This window comes from Asparagus officinalis, chromosome 6 (assembly GCF_001876935.1).
Source record: "Asparagus officinalis chromosome 6, Aspof.V1, whole genome shotgun sequence".
Classification (NCBI taxonomy): Eukaryota; Viridiplantae; Streptophyta; class Magnoliopsida; order Asparagales; family Asparagaceae; genus Asparagus; species Asparagus officinalis.
This window is the reverse complement of record NC_033799.1, coordinates 10,218,758-10,225,416: the sequence shown is the minus strand read 5'-3', so window position 1 is coordinate 10,225,416 and position 6,659 is coordinate 10,218,758.

Sequence of the window (6,659 nt, the reverse complement as noted above, 5' to 3'; positions counted from 1 at the left end):
TCTTCAAAACTTAATCCAGTCAGTTAAATCTAACAAACAATTAAATTGATTAAACACCTATACAATATGTACAATATATACTTTTAGCAACGAGGAAAACTTGGTTAGAGGACTCCTACATCTAAGAGAGAGTCCGAGTTCATGCCCTCACACCATCAAGAGGACTCAACCCTTTCAAGAAAACCTACTAAAATTGGGTTCGACCTCATATCTATCACAATTCCAAGAAATTAAGTCGGTAAAAATATTCAAACTTGAGTACAGAGTAAATCTACTCAGTCATTCTGGCTGTACAATATTAGCTTCAACTTGGAGTAACTTTGTCCTTCATTGTAGACCTTCTTGCTACTATAAGATCTTCTCTAAAATTTTATTTCAATTTTCTTTTATCTCGAAATTAAAATGTTCCTTGAACATTTTAATTTCTTTTAGGAATTGGTAGAAAGATTTAAATCCAAATTGCATTGGTTCTATAATGTGCGGATGTTGGATAGGTATACACACACAAAGCTATGCATGAAAAACTAAATATGTTGCATTATCTCCAATCTATAGCTGTAATATTAGAATTACATGTTGTTATGATCAAATTAAGGAGTTGAATGAGGTGTTGCCATTATGCTACTGGTCAAGAAACATAAGAATCACGTGCTGCTATGATGAAGGAGCTTAAATGAGTAGCTGTCACTATTGCATAGATCAACTGTATATATTTTCATCTTATAGTTGATGAGTCTACGAATATGTTCATATATCATTAAAATGTCTTCTGTTATTGCACTCCAAGATATCTGAACCATGAACTTCCACTTGGATGGAAAGATTGGCGTGGTTGAGGTAAGATTCATTGATACAACTAGGACCTCTCTTCGCAAAACACCAAATGCGGTAATTTTTTTTTAATATTTTTTATGACGAGGCATCAAAAAATGAGATCCCATATTCGAGCACTTCTAATCACGCAGGAATGAAATTCAGAGTCTTAATTTTTCCCATCACAAAATCCAATGATTTTTACTATAAGTAATAACTTATATAAATAAAAATAATAATAGGAAGAACGGAAAACGTGATTCAGAAAGTCCAATGAGGCATCAACAAAGAAATCCAAGATTCCAGCACTTCTAATCACATATGTTAAAGTAAGAGAGAGAGAGAGAGAGAGAGAGAGAGAGAGAGTTTTGGATAAATTTCCCTTAAGTTGAATATTGAGTGTGCACATATATTTATACAAGTTGAGGAAGGTGAGGTGTGTTCTCACAACTAATGTGGAACTAAAAACCCACTACTAACACTATTATCAATAGCAAAACTCATGTTGAATCAAACAAAGTGAGTTTGCGTACAAGAAACTGGAACTGATGAACATGTAAGGCCTTTGTGAAGAAATCTGCAAGCTCGTCGGCGGATGATACATGAGGAAGTATAATTGTCTTATTATTGATAACTTGTTGACGGATAAAATAAGCGTCGATCTCAATGTGTTTGGTCCTCTCATGAAATACTAGATTATTCGCAATCTGGATGACACTCTTATTATCACATTATAGAGGAGTAGGAGTCAAAACAGAAATACCAAAATCACAGAGAAGACGATGAAGATGAATAATCTCTTTAGCTATTGTGGACATTGCACGATACTCTGCCTCGGTGTTAGAAAGAGCAACAATATCTTGTTTCTTACTCCATCAGAAAATTAGGGAATCATCAGAAATATACAATAACCTGTGGTAGACTTCCTGGTAGTGGAATCACCAGCCCAATCATTATCAGAATATGCACAAAGCTCTAACTTGGATATAGCAGGAAACAGAAGAGAGTGAGTGCTAGTACACCAGAGATACTAAAGAATTCGTAATAAGACATCATAGTGTACAGAACATGGGGCACTAATAAATTGACTAACAATGCCAACAACATGAGAGATATCTGGTCGAGAGATATACAGATAGACCAACTGACCAACAAGATGTCGATATCGGGTGGATCAGATTGATGCTCACCATCAGTAGAGCGAAGTTTGACATTCTGTTAGAGTGGAGTATCGATAGTTGTATCGTCAGTTAGCTCAGCGTGATCTAGAATATCTGAGAGATACTTCTATTGAGACAGTAGTACACCCCGCGGGCCTTGAGAAATTTCTAGACTAAGAAAATACCAAAGAGATCCAAGATCCTTAATATGGAACTGTTGTTGCAACTGAGATTTTGCGTACTGTATACCAGCCACATCATCATCTGTAATAATCATATCATCTACATAGATGAGTAATGAAACTTTATCACGCGATATAGTACGAACAAACAGAGAAGCATTCTAATGACTTTCCAAAAAACCCGCTTTGAGCACGACATCGCGAAAATACTCAAAAATCAAGCGCGGGGTGCCTGCTTGAGACCATAAACAGCACGACGAAGGAGACATACATGTCCCGGAGGAATATTGGACCTTGGAGGTGGTTGCATATTTACTGTCCAGATAAAGAGCGCTATGGAGAAAAGTATTTTTGATATCTATCTGGTATAAGGGTCAACGATGAGTAGCAGCGACCACAAGAAGAGTACGAACGTTGTACATCTGAGCAACATGAGTAAATGTCTTCTCATAATCAATACCTTATTGCTGAGTAAAACTTCGAGCCACTAAACGAGCTTTTAATAGTGCTATCAGGGTGATACTTGACCTTATAAACTCATTTACTGCCAACTAAAGAGATGCCAGGGGGACATGGAACAACATCCTAGATATGTGTTTGCTAAAAGGCCTAAAATTTCTCAGCCATAGCCTGTCGCCACTCTAAAAATTGAACGACCTTTTGAAAGGACTTTGGCTCAATTGTAGTATGAATGGTAATAAGAAAATTATGAAAGATAGATGAATAGGAAGTAACCGAAGTATACCATGTAGGCATGACATGTGGGCGTTTGCCTCGACAAAGAGCAAGATGAGTCTCAGGAAGTGGAGATGCTAGCACAAGTGCATAGAGGTCAACAATATTTTCTAGAGTGGGTGTCGTGTCTACGGGATAAGGATCATATGGTGGAAGAGAAGGCTCGGGTGAGGGAGAGTCAACATAAGGAAATGGAGAGATTTTAGGGAGACCTCAAAAGGAGAACTGAGATAAGAAAGTGGGTGATGCAGCTGGCGGAGAAGCACGATCAGTAGTGTGGAGGAAATTAAAATCACCGGAAGCAGAATAAATTGGAGAATCCTCTTTGAACTGAACGTGTCGAGATATATGAACTCGACGAGATGCGGGATCATAACAATGATAATCTCGATGTTCTGAACTAATTCCTAAATAGACACAAAGAACAGCTCTGGGGGACAACTTATCATGTTCGTGAGATGACACAAGAATAAAACAACGACAACCAACAACGCAGACAAGATCATAACAGGGAGGATGAGTATAAACATGACTATGCGGAGTAACACCGAAAAGAGAGCTAGATGGAGTGATATTAATGGCATGAGTAGTAGTGAGAATGGCCTCAGCCTAGAAACGATGAGGAACATAGTAAGAAATGAGCATAGATGAGCGGTATTGAGAATATGACGATGTTTGCGTTCAATAATACTATTTTGCTCATGAGTGTAGGGACATGACTATTGAAAGATAGTCCTATGAGAGGACATGATAGAGCGCATAGTAGAGGATAGGTACTCTTTGGCACAGTTAGAACGAAAAACTTTAATACAAACTTGCCATTGAGTGAAGATCATCGCAGTGAAGGCTTGATAAGCAGCTAGTACATCAGAGTGGTTTTTAAGTAGGTAGACCCATATAACGAGAGAAATCATCGATAAAACTAACATAATATAAGTAGCCAGATGAACAAGGCAGAGGAGCTACCCTGCAGATATCAGAATGAACCAAATCAAATAAGGAAGTGAAAACAGATGTACTGGTTGGAAATGGTAGAGTAATAAATTTAGCTAATTTACAACCAGTACATGACTCAATATGAGAATGAGAGGATACGGGACCAAGTACTCCGGACTAGATAAGATTTTTGTAGGCTGTCTAAAAATCACAACAGATAGCTGATCCCTACCAAACTTCGATGATGGAAGTTACAATTTGACGACTTCTATATCAACATCTCGATAATGAAAGTTACAAACAGACGACTTTCATGTTAATAAACAAAAGCTATAATTAGAGAGTTTTCACGTAGATCGAGAAAGGTTGCAATTCAATGACCTGCACGATAATCGATAAAAAGCTCTAATTCAACAGGCTTCACAATCAACAGCGAGAGTTACAATCTAACAACTCTCATCTCAAAAAATAGCTAAAGTGAAGATTACAAAGCAATGGTCTTTGCAACGCTTTAACAGGGGAGGTTACAAACCTACAATCTCTTCGAAAAACAATGAAGCGACCTCTGCGTTTTAGCTTCAAAACACAGAGCGACCTCTGCATTTCAGCTTCAAAACACAGAGCGACATATGTGTTTCAGCTTCAAAACGCAATGCGGCCAATGCATTTCAGCATTAGGCGGATGTCTAACTCTGCGTCCCAAGTCTGAGATGCAGAGTTCGGTTCTAGAATGCCAGCTTGAGGAGTTTGACTCGTTCAAATATGAGCTGAACGACTTTAAAACCCTTTTCCCCACGTATTGAGGGATTCTCATCCACTTAGGAGCGGATTAAGGGATCAGTTACACCCCCTTATCCTCCTATAAATATCCAATCAACTCAACCGAGTAAAGGGGTCAGATTTTTTAGGGGAAGGATCAGATCTTTGAAGATCGGTAGATTTTTGGCAAAAGAGATCTGATTTTGGGCTGATTCGGAATGAGGTTTGAGGTATCTTTTCAGCAATAGATAGCTTAATTCATTAACCAAAATTTTAGTTTAAACAACAACTCTTTTCACAGAGTTTAAACTTGTTCTGAGTTCATAAACTCTTAAGAGTTCTTTACACACTTGCCACGCAAGTTTACATTAACCGTTCCAGTGAAGTGAGACATCAGATCATCAACAAGAAGCAAACTTGATACAAATGTCAAAGGAGACATCTCATCGCTACCGTGAAGAACCCAGTTTTAAACAAAGGGGAGGATCTCCATCGATCTTCTTCTCTTTTGTAAATCAAAATTCCGATACAAGAAGATTATAATTTCTTTTTCTAAGTTAGTTAGAGAGAAATTATATTAAGAGAATTGTATTTATTCTTTGTCTAAGCTAGTTAGAGAGATAATATAATAAATTATATTCTCAATTGTATTCTTACAAATTTCCCACAAATAAAAGATGGCAACTCCGCTGGGGACGAGCTTCTCTAACGACGAAGTTGTGGCGCAATCTGACGTCAATCTCGCTGGAACGACTGTTGAAACTCTGGTCGTAGAGTTCGACCAAGTCAAGTACGAGGAGGCCCTCTCCTTCGGATCTCTTAGCCTCAATGCTACCCGCAAGATCCGAACGGTCACCAAGACCAAGGCTACATCCTTTGCTGAAACATCAAAGGAGGCCCTCCCCTTTGATCAAAGTTACTCGAACAGCCCCTCCTCTGAAGGAGTGGGCTCAGCCTCTGCCAAACTCATTTAACGAGTTGAAAGTTCCACACCCGTATTGACACAACACGTAACGGGTCACAAGAGGCCCATTGCAAAGGCCAGTCCAATCAATGCCGACGATTTCGCTACAAAGGCTTTAAAACAATCCAAGAAGAATGCTGCTCGACGGAGGAGAATATCCTTACGACGAGCCTATCTCCGAGAGAGTCGTTCTCTCAATCAACACAAGAACAGTGTTTATGAGCCTCAACCGGAGCACTGCGTTTCTACTTCAGAACACACGCCTCATGGTGATGAGCCCAAATACGAGCCCCGTGTGATCCAACTTAAAAACGTGACCCTCAGTGGCACATTATTCAACCAAAACGCAACCCTCAGGGGAGCATTTCTAAAACCCAACGCAACTCTCACAAGTGTGTTTCAGAATCAGAATGTAGGTCTTTAGACCATGTTAATCAGTATGAACATAATACTCTTATCCTCCTATAAATATCCAATCAACTCAACCGAGTAAAGGGGTCAGATTTTTTAGGGGAAGGATCAGATCTTTGAAGATCGGTAGATTTTTGGCAAAAGAGATCTGATTTTGGGCTGATTCGGAATGAGGTTTGAGGTATCTTTTCAGCAATAGATAGCTTAATTCATTAACCAAAATTTTAGTTTAAACAACAACTCTTTTCACAGAGTTTAAACTTGTTCTGAGTTCATAAACTCTTAAGAGTTCTTTACACACTTGCCACGCAAGTTTACATTAACCGTTCCAGTGAAGTGAGACATCAGATCATCAACAAGAAGCAAACTTGATACAAATGTCAAAGGAGACATCTCATCGCTACCGTGAAGAACCCAGTTTTAAACAAAGGGGAGGATCTCCATCGATCTTCTTCTCTTTTGTAAATCAAAATTCCGATACAAGAAGATTATAATTTCTTTTTCTAAGTTAGTTAGAGAGAAATTATATTAAGAGAATTGTATTTATTCTTTGTCTAAGCTAGTTAGAGAGATAATATAATAAATTATATTCTCAATTGTATTCTTACAAATTTCCCACAAATAAAAGATGGCAACTCCGCTGGGGACGAGCTTCTCTAACGACGAAGTTGTGGCGCAATCTGACGTCAATCTCGCTGG